The following is a 16,412-nucleotide window of genomic DNA, read 5'->3' as shown; positions in this document are numbered from 1 at the left end:
GACGTAATCCCTAGTAGCAAATTCCTTGCCGATAACATGTTGATCAAAGAATGATTTCATGTTTCGTTTTTGCGCGTAGATTGATGAAACGGCTCTCAATCTAGTTTCATCCAGTTTTTCCAGGACATCTACCTGATTGGATAATTCATGGCCCGTCCATTCTAATTGTTTAGTGACTCGAAGCATGGGGATAAGGAATTCAAGTGGCAAAATCGCTTGAATTCCATAAACCATGTTGAACGGAGTCGTTTCGATTGACATTTTGTTAGCTACTCTATATGCCCATAAGGCTGAATGCAGCTTTTGATCCCAGTTAGCTCTCGATTCGCCAACAATTTTGGTGAGAATTGTCACCAAAATCTTATTCGTACTTTCGGCTTGGCCGTTCGCTTGTGGGTAATAGGGAGCTGACTTCCTATGAATTACCATGAATTCATTCAATAGAAATTCGATCACCTCATTGATGAAGTGAGTTCCTCTATCGCTCATTAGCTCAATTGGTAAGCCATATCTGGTGAAAATGTTCTCATACAAAAATTGTGCGGTCGTTTTTGCATCATTTTTGGTTGTTTCTTTAGCTTCCACCCATTTTGTTAGATAATTTGTTGAAAAAATAATGTATTGAGCGTGCGTTTTATATCCCGGAGGCGCTATCGGTCCTACAAAATCTATTCCCCATTTCGCAAATGCTCTTGCCCCCATCATTGGCCTTAAGGGTGTATCATCTCGTGCTCTAGGAATTTTTGTTTTCTGGCAATCGTCACATTGTTTCACAAACTCTTCAGCGTCCATGAATAGTGTAGGCCACCATATGCCTGCAATAAGAATTGCTTTGGCCGTTTTGTCAGCTGAGAAATGTCCACTAGCTTGTCCGTCGTGTGCTTGCTCTAAGATAGGAATGTATTCATCTTCAGTCGCGCACATTCTCAATTGATTGTCTTTTCTCCTCTTGTAAAGAGTGTCCTCAATCAGTACATAGTTTTCTGCCTCTTTCATGATCGTTTTGATACGTGATCTACTCATCCCTTCAAGCAGTATCCTGGTGGTGAGGTATTCAACAATGTAGTTACTCCATCGGGGTGCTACAGATAATCTGAATAGAGTCGCGTGCTCTATTGGCTTTTGAAGCGTGCATTTAACGCAAAATTTGACATGCATATGAACACTATGTCGCATTTTCGGCCAATACACACCCATTCTCATCAATCTTTGATACATCTGTGCATGCCCATTGTGAATCCTCGTTGTTTGTACATGAGCTTGGTTTAGGTACAATTTCCGTTCACTCGATTCAACACAAAGCCTAAAGATTTGATCCGATCCCTGTTTGTATAGCCTGCCCGCCAACATTACCAATGATCTGGATGCTGCAATGGTAGATGGTTGTCTTGTCACATTCAATGACCCGATAGTCAGCAAAGGAATTACATCTTCGCTCCATCTTGGAACCATTTCTATGTTGAAAAGATATGCATCTGGCAAATCATCATCAACTCCTACAGGGTTTTCTCCATGCATCATTCTAGATAAATGATCCGCTCTTTGGTGCGTAGTTCCTTTCTTGACTACTACCGTGAAGTCAAACTCAAGCAGTATGATGAACCATCGAACAATTCTCCCCATACTGCAAGATTTGTTTACTAAGTACAGCAGTGCTTGGTGATCAACGAAGAATACAAATTTATTGGAAAGTAAGTAGTGTCTAAACTTTTTCACCGTATAGACCATACACAATCCCTCCCTCTCAGTTGTTGTGTAATTCTTCTCTGCATTGTTCAGTTGTCTAATGGAGTAACTTATTGGAAAATCCATGTTGTTCTCTCCAAGCTGTGCAAGTATGCATCCTATTGCATACGCTGATGCATCTACGTGGATGTGAAATATCTTTTCCCAATCCGGAGCCTTCAAAATTGGAGCGAAAATTAACCTCTGCTTTAAAGTTTGAAAAGCTTTCTCGCACTCGTCCGTCCACTCAAATTTAGTTATCAACGCGTAAAGTGGTTTTGCAATTATAGTGTGTATGAGTAGATAAATCTGCGATAATATCCACAATGGCCCATAAATACCTGTACCTCTTTTACCTTTACTGGTCATGGTAGATCAACAATGACGTTGATCTTCTCCATGTCTGTCGAAATACCGTTTTTGGACACTATATGTCTCAATATTTTTCCCTGTCTTGCCATGAAAACACATTTCTCTGGATTCAGGAAAATCTGATACAGTCTGCATTTTTCGAACACCTTGGTCAAGTGCTCTATGTGCTCCAATCTTACAAGAGAGTGAACGCACAAGTCATCCATGTAAATTTCTAAGAACTGTCTTAGATATTCTTTAAAAGCATGACCCATTAGCCTTTGAAATGTGGCTGGTGCATTTGTTAAGCCAAAAGCCATTACCCGGAATGCAAAAATACCCCATTCAGTTGCGAAAGACGTTTTGTGCTGATCCTCTAGCTTTATTGCGAGTTGGTTGTAACCCGAAAAGCCATCTAAGAAACTATATGCCTCTTTTCCTGCCACCCTTTCTATTACATGATCAGTAATGGGTAGGGGATATTTGTCCCGAATTGTAGCAGTGTTTACTTTCTTGAGATTGACGCACACTCTTAACTTTTCATTTTTCTTCGGGACCACCACAATCGGTGAAACCCAATCGGTGTGCTCAATTTCGTAAATAAACTCCGCCTCCTTAAGTTTATCTATCTCCTCCTTGATCTTTTTCGCAAACGTTTCATTGTAAGTATAGGGACGTTGTCTGCTAGGTTTGGCGTCATTCTTAAGGGGTATTGTGTGTTGACAAATACTTGGATCCACCCCCTTAAGATCTTTGTACGACCATGAAAACACATCTCTATACTATTTAAGAGTAGCTATCGAAATCTTTTCCTCTTCTTCAGTAAGATCCGTGGCAATATATGCAGGTTTTGGATCCTCTCCTGGCTTCGCTAGATCTATTCGTTTGGCTTTTTCAGGACCGTCGTACGATGTACCGGGTTCCTTCAATTCCCTCATTGGTTGTTGCACTATGATTTTCCTATCTTGTATGGTATAATTCTTATAATGGGACGGTGCATCCATCTTGTCATAACTCGTGTCCTCATTTGTTTCAAAGTCAGTCGTCCATACGTCTCTAAGGGTTTACTTGAGCTTATTGTACTACGCTTTCCTCTCTGTTTTGGTCATTCCAGACCCTGTTTTCCCCCCTTTATGCGACTTAGTCGTTCGCTTTTCGTGTCTGTTCTTCTTGTTGTTTTTCCATGGTTTAGTTTTGATAAACCGGCCAGTGACCTCGTCTTTGACACAATCATTAGCTTTGACAAGCTTTAGATATCCCGTTCTGTCATTGACAAGAGGCATAGGATTATGCTTATTCGCCCTTGATTTTCTTGTTCTCCTGGATTTATACCGCTCTTGTCGACTAGGTTTTTGGTTAGGAAACTCGTAAAACCTGTCCTGCCTCGACCTATATTTCCTATTCATCTCTGATGCACTTGATCTTTCATCATCAGCCTCTATCAGTTGGATTTCATCGTCCAGTGATGGAAGGTCACCGCTTAGTGAATCCGTGAATTCCTCCTCCGTTCGATTTCTATCGTTCACTACAGATATCTCATCAATTATTCTTTTACACTCGGTCTCACGTGGTGGTTCTTCTTGTTCCTCGCTCTCCGATCCTGACCCAAGGACGACGCTAGCCATTTGCAACATTACTAGGTCGTATCCTTCTTCGTCACAAAATTTTGTAGGTGTGCATTCGTTAACACATACGTCCAAGGTTGACAATATTTGAGTCCACCCGAATGGCTCAAATAAATGTTCCAGGAAAGGTTCTGGGAGATAAGCCTCGTCTTCTACGGATCTTGCCAACACGCATTCCTCTTTGATTATGTCCCCACTATCAGATGCTCCACATATCCAGACATACGCTTTCATTTTCATCCATGCATGTATTTCTTTTTCATTTACAGTGGTTTAATTAAATTCTTGCACTGGTGTTTTTGCAACGTCTCTATAGCTGTGATCCTTCATGTTGATTTTCGTTATTAGCTCTTCGTGCCTTAGGTAGATTTGGTCATACCCCCAATCTTGTATCATTTTGAGTTGACGCATAAATGGTCGTCCCAAAATAATGTCAAAGTTGTTCGTTTTCCCGAAATCCACCACAGCAAAGGTGTGCTCATAGTTAATTCCACACGAAGTTACAACTATTTGGTCCAGGATTCCCAATGGTCTCTCTACATACGCATCTGCGAGTTGCAGTTTCATTCTCGTTTTCCTGAGAGCTGGATGGCCCCATTTCTCCCAGATTTGCTTTGTAGCAATCGCCACTCCCGCTCCACTGTCTAGAATAGCTATCGTTTTTATATCCTGATATTCAATAGGTACGGTTGTATTCCCCTCCTCGCCTTCATAGTAGTCTCCGACCTTGTTTATGGGCATTGGTTGGGCTTTGGGTTGACCTTCTCGTTTGTTTTCTTCTCCCGTAGGGTTTGTCGGAAGAGGAATCTTTACTCCTTTGTGCTCCAAATGTTTCCCCATGTCTTCCCATAAGTGTGGTCTGACTCTCAAGAGTTTGGACAGCGTGATTGTGCATGTTATAGGTGTCGACAGCATCTCTTGAAGACTTTTTGAGTCAACCATATGTGGAATAGTTCTCATCTGGGATGGAACTAACCTTATCTCCGATTGTGCCTCATGTTCACCTATAAATGAAGGCAGGGTTTTCAAGGATTGGGCTTTGCTTTCCACCGAAATCTCTGTTCCGGCATCCCCATACAGCGATTGTATATCGGCTGGATAAAATCCGTTATCCAGGTTAATCTCAGGAATTGGAGCAGACTGTAACGTCGCGCTTCCGTTCTTTCTGTTTCTAATGGTTTTCCATAAGTGTTGTGGCCATTGTTCTTCAAGTTCTGGAATTGGCATTTCGTCATTTACTTAGCGTCATCAGTCGTGTTCGGCACCACCCGATGATCCAGTGACAATATCGTTTCAGGCCTAGGTCCGTTTACTTGTTTTGGTTCATCGATTTTTAGTTTTTCTCTCTCTTTGTGAATCAACACTTCTTGTTTTGGGGTTCTAACCACCTTAGGTTCCATCAACGCCTGGGCTGTTTCAATGAGGTGTTTATACATTTCCAACGCTTCATTTCCACTTTTGGTTGATGATAAGTTAACCATTTCTGCTCTAAGGTTTGGTTTGTTTTTAGCCTTGCTTCGTACGCTTGTAATAGAGCATCTAACGGCTCTAGCACTTTCTCAACCAAGACTGATCCCCCTGAGGACGCTTCCTCGGCTTGTTGTTAACCTCAGCAGTTTTACTCTCTCTCTCTTGTTTCAGTTGCTCCTTTGTTTCATGCAATTCGTTTTGCATGGCAATTTGGGTTTTCAACCTTCTTGTTTTCATCGTGTCTCGTTTCGCCTTCCAGGATTTTCGTTGGGTTCTCACGGATAAACTCTCATTTTCTGTGGGTATCGGCAACTCGACCTTTTCCTCCAAAGGCTCGTTTTTCCTTAAGTCCTTGGCTTGGGCTCTGGTTATCGCATTGATTTGGATCATGGGATCGGTTTCTGATCCACTGCTTGAACTTGGTATCACCCCCACAATATTCATAGTTTCTTTTCCCTTAGTGTCCGGATTCTTTGAACAATCTGGCAATATGTAATTCACACCACATCCGTCACAAAACCCAAAAATTTTCACTCTTTCGCCTTTGAAAGGGCAGTTACGCTCCCAATGATCCGTACTTCCACAGCTATAGCACTGTCCAATTGGTGGTTGATTTTGAGGAGGTGGTCCCATAGGTTGTCATGCTCTATTAGGATATCCTCTTGGTTTGTAATTCTGGTTCGCAATGAACATTAACGTTCTTTCGTCTACCAAATATTGATCTCTCAAAGGTTGTGCTACATACGTTGGTGGTTCCATACCCTCGCTATTTCCCCACGGTTGATAGGCTTCGTCTGCGTATATTTGTGATTCAGGTTCTGTTGCGTAAGGCCCATTCGGTTCCTCATAATAAGAAACTTGAAGTGTACTATTTGTTCCTAGTGATGCTTCACAGGGTTGAGCATACCTAATCATGGCCCTATTTTCCTGTGGTAATGGAGGTTGTTGACCCAACATAGGTTGAGGTCTGTCTGCTCCTGCTACCAGATTCATATTTGGTCCAACTTGATATCTTGGAGGAGGTAATTGGGATGGTCCTACTGGAGGTCTATACGGTCTTTCTCTCACATAGTTTTTGTTATAAAAACACTCTTCCGTGGTATGATCTGTCCATTTTTGTTCTATGGCGCACCATTTCAGTACTCGTCCATTCGCAACTGGTGCCTTTGGCTATTGTGTGCACCACGGCGTCGGATGATTCCCCCCCGCATATGTCACACTTCCTCGTCTGAGACTGTCTCACCACCGAATTTGATCTCATATGTTGCTGCATTCTCTTCGTTACCTCCTCTATCATTTGATCAGCTGTCGGCATCAAGGACGCTGTTTAAAAGCGTATATCTGCGATACAGTATTATGCTTTATACCTCGTTTTGAGAATTCTTCCGCGAACTTGCGCAATATATGTTCAATATTCGGACAAGTTTCAGGGTTTAAAGGTTGAAACCATGTTAAGGCCGTCCCTTCCAAGGTCAGCGCAATCCCTCGTATTGAGTATGGAAATCAGTGATCTGTTCTGCTCTTAAGACTTGCTTGAAGAGCAATACATGGGCATATGGATCCCCCGATCCGCTATACTTCTTCGGCATGCACTTCGCTACTTGGGATGGCCTGATCCGTCTATGGTCTGCAGTCAATCTCATTGCTCCCGTGTCTCGACTTAATCGTTCTCATGCATCATGGAGGTCGTAGGTTGCTCTCGTTGGCTCCCCTGCCCCAAATCTACTACTAGGAGGCAAATGTGATGGGGTGGTTGCAAATGTCGGACCTACAGCCGTATGTGTAGAGATAGGAACTACACTACCTTGATTCGTAGCCATTGACTCTCTGGAATGTAACGTTCCATGGGGCTTGGCATCGAATAATGAGGTCGACTGAAAGAATCAGCTACATGAGTCCTCCCTCCACCTGTGGTCACCGATTCTGGCACAACAGTTGTAGGTGCTGGTCTTAGTGGGCTTGGAGTGACATAGTACTGGTGAAGTGGTCCCCCAAAGTACGTATATCCTTCCAACTCATTTTTATCGATTGCTGCATATCGTCTTCCATACTTGTCGTATGCGGCAATTTTCGTTTCCGCTCCCTCTGTGTAGGTGAAGACATAAAGTCTTTTCCGCTCAGTCATCTCCCCGACGTAGGGTTCCTCGCATCTATAATAAAGATCTTGCTCTCCATTATTATACTTGTATAACCCCAAGTAGACGTTCTCCGTGTTGACTCTCAATGTTTCATTTTCTCGCCCTAATCTCGCATTAGATAAGCTCATTGTTGGTGCCTTTTCCTCATGTTCCTCGTCTATTTTGGCTTTTGTGCCCATCAATCCCCACTTGTCTACAATGTTAGGATTTAGGACTACCAAGTACATGATTCCCTCGTCATATAGGTACCTATCACTACTATAGCTCACTGGCACTAAGTCCCTGAACTCACTTGGTCTATCTTCTATTTTCACACAGTAGCGGTCCATACCATCTTTGTATATCTTGGCACCTTGCTTGTTATCATATTGATACTTGATGAACAATAGCTTTAATGTGGTCGAGGGGTGTGATGGTCCTGCTGCCATGTTTTCTCTTCCGTTTAGTTTTAATTGTCCCTAGTGTTCTGTGAAATACTTGGAAGATCTCTCTAAAGAAGCATCGGAGATGCCTTCTTCAAGGATCGGCTCTAACGGTCGTACTATCCCTTGGTTTACACTCTCCTCTGTTAATGCAACACTTGTTTGATCCGCTAAATTTAGTGTCTGGTGTTGATTTGTTTTCCCGATCTCAAAAACATGAAGAAAGTGGGATTTACTGACTGAACCCAAACCTCTTACCTGGAGATGGAAAGATCTTCCAATTCTTGCCGACTGCATGGACTGTTACTTGATCGGTCTCTGCAAATGAATACACTTGATGGCTATGAGATCACTGTATCATTCCAACTGTCAGCAGATTCAACACTTCAAAATGATCTCAACACTATTTTTCTTGCAGATTATTGACAGTATGTCCAATTTGAGTTTTGACAACTCCTGGTATCCTAAATAGTCTAGGTCTATGAACAGGTAAAAAATGAGCTAGATCTGGGCCAGAGGTACACCGATCGCAATCGTAGTTCTGGGCCCAAATTAGATGAAACTTCACCAGCTTGTTCACTAGGATATTTTGAGACTACCTGCCAGACACTTTTGTATTTGGACTCAAAAAAGTCAAGTTTTTACCATTTCTTGGTTGGAAGTGCCTGTTTTACCAAATTTATCAGTTTGACTTGATTTTGATGTTTGATTTGGTATTTGAGAGATACCTGGGATTGTCCTGTGTACAGGCTATCCCTCTGTATGATTCCTTCCCAGTTTTGATGTGTTTTGGTCTACCAAAAGTCAATTTCTAAGCCAGTTTAGCAGTTTTTGACTTGGATCTGTATTCAGATGGTTTGACAGGTATTTTGAGGTTTCTGGATCTAGGTCCTTTATACTTTTATGCTTGTTAGCACCTAAGGATCCCACATATGAAATCTGGTCAAAATCTGGCACTTAGATACACCGATCGCGATCGTAGTTCTGAGCCCAAATCAGACCAAATTTGGCATGCTTGTAGATACTGTTGTTTTAAGGCTATCCCCAAAGTCTTTTTGCATTTGGATCACCAAAAGCCAGGATTTTGCACTTTCTGGGTCTGTCGGGCTAGTTTTACCCAAGTGGCTTGATTTCCTTGATTTTTGATTTTTTTGGGTGTGGTTGCTTTAGACAAAGTTGTTTAGAATCTTATCAGGAAACATGTCAAATCTTGTACAAATCTGACACTGAGGTACACCGATCGTGATCGTAGTACCTGGGCCAAATCTGATGAAATTTTGTCTGCTCCCTCTGACAAGTGTTTCCTAGTGTTTTGTGCTACCACTTTGTGATTTGAATCAATATCAACCCTGTTTGGTCAGATTTCCAGAATTTCAAAGTCTTATGGCTTTTTTTGGCAAAAGTTATGGTTTTCTGGTTTCTCGACTCTAACTTTTGCCCCAAATCTGATTGGAATGTGATTTGCTTATCCTACTCCTAAGTACAGAACTGAAAAAACATAAGGAAATGAATCAAACAAAACAAACACGATGGATTTCGGGTGAGATTTCAGTACTCAATCAAATTAGAGAAATTGAAGAGCAAAAATGCTTTAACACACTCACTCACAGCTCCCTAAATCTCCTAAGAGAGGATCTAGCCGGTCCACTGGCTCTAGACTCCACTAAGCTCTAAACCCATGTCTAGCAGCCTAACTGAGGTGGAAAATGGATTGCGGATTGATCTTTTTTAAGGAGTCTAACTGCGCACTCGGTCACTCATCACCTAAGGTGCATTCTTCGGCAACGGCACCAATGTTTGCGGGTCGCCGCGACGGACGTCCATAGCATAGCTCTCAAGCATCAACATATTTATCAATACAAGGGAAGCGACTCGGATGAAGCATGGAAACTCACTAGGGTGTCATTCCTAATGAAGTGAACTCGAAGAGATGCAACTACTAACTCTACAAGGAAATCAAATGCATTACCGCCAAGTAATCTGCCTATGTCCTCCTACACAGCTCTACAGTCATCACGTCCGTTTACCATGCAAATCATATCGGAATCGCACAAAACTTGAAGGAAATCTACAGGGGATTATCAGGAACATAAACTATCACTGTCACAGCATTCTGGAGAGGTACAAAGATCGCGATCATTCATCCCAAAGTCAGCAAAAACAGCGAACAGATGATCCTAATGGGTCGTTTTAGGGTCCCTAAAGCCCCTCCTAGGGTCAAAACAACATAAAACACGCATATAGACACTCAAAACAGCGATTTAAGGGCTCAAACTCGTAGTTGAAAACCTACACCGAATCTTGAATGATTACACTTGACTAGAAGAGCAATATGAGAGGAACACAATGCAATAAACAAATCTGAATTTGGATTACCGTAGCCACAATGGCAAAGATTACAAGTTTGAACAAGAAGGAGCTCTCAGACGTATGCTGTCTTCTCAGTTCTCCATCAAAAAGATCATCCTCAAACTTACAAAAAATGACCTTTATAGATTAGGTCTTTACAAATGGCTTGTCGGGCCATAAGCTCCTAAACTTCTAACTGGCTCTCTAATATACAATTGCTCCCATAAAAATAATCATACATCCTTTGACAAATTCTCAGCTTAGAGATGCTTCCTTACAAAAGAATTTTACAATGGTTTCTCAGAAAAATATGATCCTTCTCTGGAAACGGCCGCTTGTTGCTTCGTCCCCGCCAAAAAGTTCGTTAAAACAACCCTTCAACCAGTATTGCAAAGCGGCACCAAGACAGCAATTCTAGTAAAAATTCTACTCAAACTTATTCATTTAAATTCCAATGTTCTGGAGGTACAACATCCCCCCTCCAGCGAGAGTTTACTCCTCGCGTTGTCGCCTAACTGCCCATACAACTAGGTATGTCCACCGCATAGAAATCATGACATGGACATTCCCACCGCTTAACCAGCAGACGTGGATTCAAGAGCCCTTAACCAGGAACTCTGCCCCCTGTGATCAGGAGGGGGTTCGGACTAGTATCAACATTGGAAATAGAAATGAACATGCCGAGCTAAATTTTCCCTAGCAGACATTCTTTCCTATTTCAAACAATATATCCATCAACCATTCTTTCCTACTTAGAATTTAATATAGAATTGAATTCAAATGCTGAGGTTTCCGTCAGATTTCTCCAACATATTTAAGGATATGTTCTCTCCTACCTTATCGTATGCAATGTTAAATTAAACAACTTGAATTAAAAATGTGACCTACCTCCTCCATTTCCTCGTCATTGGCCCGTGAGATGGCCGGTACTTGGTCGTCCATGGGAGCTTTTCTTTTTCCATTCACGTTGCTTGTTCCCGCCTTGCGGTCGCGAGCACCACCGAAGCGAGTTCTCTTTACCGGGGCCATTTTATACTCACTACTTACTTGACAGACTTGGAGAAAAAGAACTAATGTCCGAGAGTACCATAACAATCAAGATGACAGATTAGAATCACTGAACAATTCCTTTTATACGAGGGGATTAGATTTCCTTCAAGACATAGCAATCTTATGGATAATACCTTACTTGTTCTATGGGAACTGGCTCTAAAGTTAAGCACTTGGCCTAAGTAATTAGAATTTATAGATTTTACTTAATCAATTTACTAGAGAGTGAATTAGACATACTCAATTCCCTTCCTAGTGTAAGTAGAGAAAATGCAGAATTGCCATATGCATAGGTGAGAAGACTTTTCCCTTCCTAGTGGATTAATGACGGATTAATTTCCCTTAATTACTTCTTAATCTATGAATAGATTGAATCTAATTTAGCTAATCAAACATTGTGTGGTAATAGGATGAAAATGACCAATTCCACATCATTACCGGCTTGATAATTAATTTACTATGAAGACTAGCGGGAGATTTTTGTTTACTAATAATGCATTAATCTATGATTAGGAGAGGTTAATGGCTTGCATAATTAACTATTGGATGATGATTATGTAATAGAATAATGATATGGAGAATTATAGAGAAGCTATTGAGTAATTTAGCTATGATTAAGCATAATAGATGAGGAATTAAGAGAATGATGAAGAGATTTGCAGAAAAGCATAAATTAAATCGATATTACTGTGATTAGGGGTTGAATGCTACTCGAAATTCTGATCCAATGGAGTTCTCAAGACGAGAATCGTGCAACACTTCCCTCCTTTGCTTCTTCTCCAAAAACTATGTGTGCCTACAGCACCTCCCCAAGGTGTGTGTGCAAGTGTGTGTGTGTACTGAGTGGGTGTGTGAGCATATCTGTGTGTGTGTGTGTGTGTGTGTGTGTGTGTGTGTGTGTGTGTGTGTGTGTGTGTGTGTGTGTGTGTGTGTGTGTGTGTGTGTGTGTGTGTGCACACTCTTAAATAGGCCTCTCCATGCTGAAAATCGACCTTGCTTTCTATTTGCATCTGAGAGCTACTCCACTTAAGCATGGCAAGTCCAGTTACATGCCTACCAAGTGTCCAGTTAGCTAGTGTAACTGACTCTCACACTCTCTCTCAAGCATGGAAACTCTCCCACAACTCCCAAAAGAAGAGAGGGCGCCCCCTAGCTGCTAAAGCAAGCTTTGAGTGGCCCGGGACCTGTTTCCACACAGCCTCGAGCCCCGGTGCCTCCCTGCACAACCTTAGGAATGACTGATTTTAGGCTAAAACGGGCCATACGAGTCGGAACTTTATGCCGTAAATTGCTATACTAAGCTCTAACTAAGGTGTATCTGTTCGAGTACTTGCCATATTTAGCAGCCCCCGGGGTCCAAAAATGCATTTTTTTCAAATTCGGGATACGGGTGCAGTTTTTCGAGACAGTCAAAACTAAACGGGTCGGGTGACCAAAAACTTACTATTTTTGAAAATTTTTCACAAAAATTATTTTAATTCACTTTTGGAAGCTTTATAACATTCTAAACATCATGGCACCGAGACAGAATTTGGAAAACTGCTAAAAATAGTAACTTTTTTCATTATGTTCATTCCATGGTACAAGGGTGCTCTTTTAGCTCGGGGTCAGAGACCCTACAGCAAACCTATGTGCCATCCATGGAAAGTGTGTAACGATTATGCCCAAGGATATGCAGCTTGCTCGCCGTTTGCACCATGAGCTTTAGCTTGTAATTAGTCATCAAACCATTTTTGTATTTACGAAACTTCCAAGATTGGGAAGAATTTGAATATAAGTGTCTTTTGATTGTATACTCCACTCTTTGTGCATTGTATTGGTTTAATTGTGTACCATGCAATGTAGTAGTGGTCCATGTTTTGTCTACCTTCTTTTGTATGTATGTAGCTTAAAGCTTGGCATTGGGAAAACTTGCCTACGTTAAGCACCTTGGCTAAGTCAAGCATGCAGTTCCTAATACATCCAAGCTATGTGAAGCACTGATGCAACCCAAATATCTTGAATGCATGGTAAAATTTTTTGGAAAGCCTTGGAAAGGGCTTGGAATGACCCCAAAATGGCTGCCACAAGGGCGCGCATTTGGTGCTTCCACAGGCCAATGAAGGGACCAAATGCGCACCCTTGTGGCAGCAAGTTTCAGGTCCAAACGCCGTCCTCCTCTCCCCTAACCATTGCGCCCAGGCGTCAACCTCCAAAACATCCTGCAAAACATAGGATTTGTGAGAAATATGGCAAAAAATAAGTTATAACATTAACAAATCAATTGTAACAATCAAATTTAAGTGAGCATCTATACCTCTTGTCTACGATCCTCCTCATCAGCATCCGGTGCAAGTAAAGATCCACACTTGACTTCCCCTTTGGATCAAGCAAAACAGGTGTTGTAGCAGGTGATGGTGAATCCACTCTTGTGCATTTAGCCAAACACATGGCTTGTACGGCCACAAACTCCTCCTCGGAGTCCTTGGCCTGCTCGGCCGTTGCCACCTCGGCTTGTGCGATCGCCACTGTGTCCGCCACAGTATTCCCCATGGGCAATAGGAGATCATTTTCATGGGAGGTGGTGGTATCAACCTCCTCAAACTTGCCATGGGCATCGAGGATGGCAAAACACTCATCCATGCGAAGCTCAAATGATTTCTCCAGATCATGTAAAAACACAAACTCCTCCCCACCCACCACAATGGAGGAGAAACGGGTAATCTCTACCTCAGGGATGGCTTCCCGAGTGCTGGTTCCTTCTGGCGGCCCCAAGGACGAACTGACAGATGGAGAGGACTCCAAGAGGCCTTGAATCCCTACAGGGTAGGTCAAGGTAAGCATCCTCTCCTCTGCGTATGTGTCAATGGGCGCGGGCTTGGGGTCCTTCACATCCGCCAGGACCCCGCCGATATGCAAGTGTGGTAGCACTACATCAGGGCCTGCTGGGCACTCGTAAAGGAGGAAGATCATTATGGCTTGGATAGAGAAAAATGTATTTCCGATCTTCCCCTTACGCATTGCTCGCACATCATCATCTTCAAGTCGCACATATTGTCCGGCGGGTAGTGCTATGGTGGCAAAGCGTGCAAGCCGCTGATGAAATGGCTTGTCCCCTTTGTAGATGTGGTGCAGAGGCCCTCAGGAACCCATTGCCCTTGCCAGTTTGGTAAATCAACAATAAATCTCCCCATGCACGTGGAAATGTATGAAGTGATGTGCTCAAGAGATTGAGAGTGGAGGGTCAAGGTGGTTTCCAAATCGGGTTGGGTTGTGAAAAATGCATGAAGCTCAGGGTGATTTGCATGCCCAGCCTCACTAAGGAATGCATCTAAAGCACTAGTTGCAGCCATGCTTTCTCTTTGCATAACTGGGTATGCTAGGTCTCTCTGCAATGCTGGGATGAAAATGGTAAAATGAGGAGGCGGTCCCTCTTTTATAGACATATCCATCTCGAAAAAAATAAAAAATATGTGTTTTAAAAATAAAATTACACAACACCTTAAAACTCAAGTACAACACCCTAAAAATTTTCAAAATCTTTAATAAAATATCCAGTACATAAAAGAGTAAAGTTACAAGCCAATTCACTTAGACAAGATGACTTCATCTATAGCCCAATCTTTGGAAACAAGCATAGTGGCCTCCAGCCGCCTTCCAATCTACACAACCAAAAATGGGCAATCAAGATACAAATACCCAAAAAAATTAATAAAAGATAGCTAATCCAGCACAAAGTAGACCTTGCGTTGTTCCAGTTTGAAACTTGCATTGCCGACATCCTTGAACCCCATTATGACAAAATGTTCCCGAAGATTGGCAAGAGTCCAATGCAGGTTCCAATGCAGGTTCAATGCAGGTTCACTGCAACCACCTCCACCTCATTATTGGGCATGTGGACATGAATTTCAAAGGATTGAACCTCTTCAATCGTCAGCTGCAAGGGTATCCATTTGCCACGTTTGTGCATCCACCTTTCGTAGCTAAACCGTGCATACAAGGTGCACCTTGCCTTCAAATATCGAAGGCAAAGCTGTGTGGGGGACACGTTGCACTTGTAACGGTCACCATCATGCAATCCGTCAACATAGCCCCAATTGACACCTAGAATGGTGTCCATTGCATCTATGTCAACTTCTTTGCAAAAAAATATTGTCGGTGTTTCCGCAATCGGCAGAGAGCAGAATGCATGCACAAACAAATGGATGGGACAATGCCAGCTGAGACCCACCGTTATGGTTGCCTTACCAAACTTTAGGGACCCTTGGAAATCTTGCAGCACCTTGCCCTTGAAAGAAAGCAAGGGCCAATGGTCTGGAGTTGGCCATTCTGCACTCTGCAATGAGGGTGTCTCCACGGCTTCTAACCTACCATAGCCTTGGCTTGACTTCGGTACCACATACTTGTGGGAGTACATGAATATTTGCTGCTCGGTAAGTTTTTTTGACGAGACATTAGGAAACATAAGCTCCCCAATGTGAGCATGCACAACCATGAACGTGCATGAGAGGCACTCAAGCGGCTGCTCCTCAACTAAGCTGGATGGAAAAACATCTTTACAAATGCCCTTAGTCAAACAAAATGATCGCATGCACGTTAAACATGATATATGCATGGGATAGCTAAACCATGAGGACTTACAATGAGGTGTAAATTGAGTTGAAGCTCTCTACATGTGGATCTCAGATGCATTGTACACGTGTTGCACGATGGCCACCATTCCGGACTTGGTTTCTTTGAGTTCCAATAGTCTTCCCTTCCAATGGCTTTCCAGTACGCCTCGACATCGTACGCGATGAGGTCCAGCACTGGACGGTTGCATGTAGACCCATGAACCCTTCTTGAATACCTGTGGGATCCATCCCCCCTCTGAATTTTCTGTGTTGTGCAACAAAATCTCCTGTATCTCTGGTTTGGGCCGTCTATGCGTGTTAGCGGTGGACATGCTTGGGAAGTTGGGCTTAGGAAGGGATTGGGAATGGGTGGGAGGAAGGTGAGGGAGAGAAGTGAGCAAGGCTGTGGGCTATTGTGTGTGGGTACTGTGGAGAGAGAATGAGGAGTTGAGGGGAGGGTGAGGTGAGCTTCCCATGGTGGCTATGGTGGCTTTGACAGTAGAGATAGAGAAACAGGGGAGGAGTGAGAGGTAGAGAGGATAGTGGTGAGCTGTGGGCTATGGGGTGTGGGACTGTAGAGGGTTGATGGAGGTGTAAGAGAAGGGGGAGGTATGGAGAGAGGAAGAGAGTGGTGGAAAGCTTTTGGCTTTGGCTTCCTTGACTGTAGAGAGAGAATGGGAGGAGGGAGAA

This window comes from Adiantum capillus-veneris, chromosome 8 (genome assembly GCF_014529385.1).
Source record: "Adiantum capillus-veneris isolate H3 chromosome 8, ASM1452938v2, whole genome shotgun sequence".
Lineage (NCBI taxonomy): Eukaryota > Viridiplantae > Streptophyta > Polypodiopsida > Polypodiales > Pteridaceae > Adiantum > Adiantum capillus-veneris.
Note: the sequence above shows the minus strand (reverse complement) of the source record.